The sequence below is a fragment of the Solanum tuberosum genome, unplaced genomic scaffold (genome assembly GCF_000226075.1).
Source record: "Solanum tuberosum cultivar DM 1-3 516 R44 unplaced genomic scaffold, SolTub_3.0 scf00021, whole genome shotgun sequence".
In the NCBI taxonomy this organism is placed as follows: domain Eukaryota; kingdom Viridiplantae; phylum Streptophyta; class Magnoliopsida; order Solanales; family Solanaceae; genus Solanum; species Solanum tuberosum.
Window position 1 is genome coordinate 3014191 of NW_006238947.1, and position 1060 is coordinate 3015250.

Genomic DNA, 1060 nt, shown 5'->3' on the forward strand with positions numbered 1-1060 from the left:
ACAAATTCACGGTAAACCTAATATCTTTTCCCAAAGACTTTATGTGTATATATATGTTGAATCTAGAAAGTCGAAAGCGAATTCACGTAAACCTAGTAGTTTTCACAGACTTTATTATATACTACAAAAATTACTAAATATCTATAAACTTTGCCTACAAATCTAGTCATTATAATATTAACCCAAAATTACTATAAAAATCATAAATTTTAAAATCTCAATCTACTTCCCATCTTTTAATTTCTTTTACCACTTCACTTGATGAATTAGGATTTTTTTTACTTCATATAGGATTAAATGATCTCAATAACTCCTAGCTAGTTAATGAAGGAAGTGCAAATTTTACGGTCTTTAATTAAACATACCATTGGAGTTAAATTTTTCCTGTTGAAATTTAACACTAAATTAAATCCCAATTAATTAATATCTCTATAGTACACCCACTCAAGGTCCCAAAAAATATTAACAGTACTATAAGACTAGAATATCCTTGTTTTAATTTTTGCATTTATTTTCTCAATACTTTTCCCTCCAAACAAAACTAACTTTTTTATATTTCCCAAACTCCTTGAACTACTAAAACACAAACTATTTGGCTGCCAAGGAAAGTGAAAAAAATGTTTTTGTGTGCGTATAGTTTATCAGATTTATTTTTAAAAATAAATATTGTTTAGTTAAAAAAAAAATTGTACGCTTTAGTTAAAACAATATTTTTGTAATTTTGTTTTTATACATTAATATGTTTTTCATTATATACCAAATTATGTTCAACATATACATAACATACATTCTTTCCTCTACCCCTCCCCTGAACTCAATTATGATCATAAGGTGCCAACGCATACCTTTGAAAAATTATTTTTTCGCTTAAAATAAACTTCTTTATTGAAAAGAGACAATTAAATTTCTCATTAATAATAACTACAAATGACTATCTTATCTACTTAAGATTATACTTAATTATTTTGTAATATAAAATTAATAAAATATAGTAATTAAGCATAGATTAAAAGAGTTTAATTAATTTTTTCTTTAAATATAATCAACTAAATAGATTAGT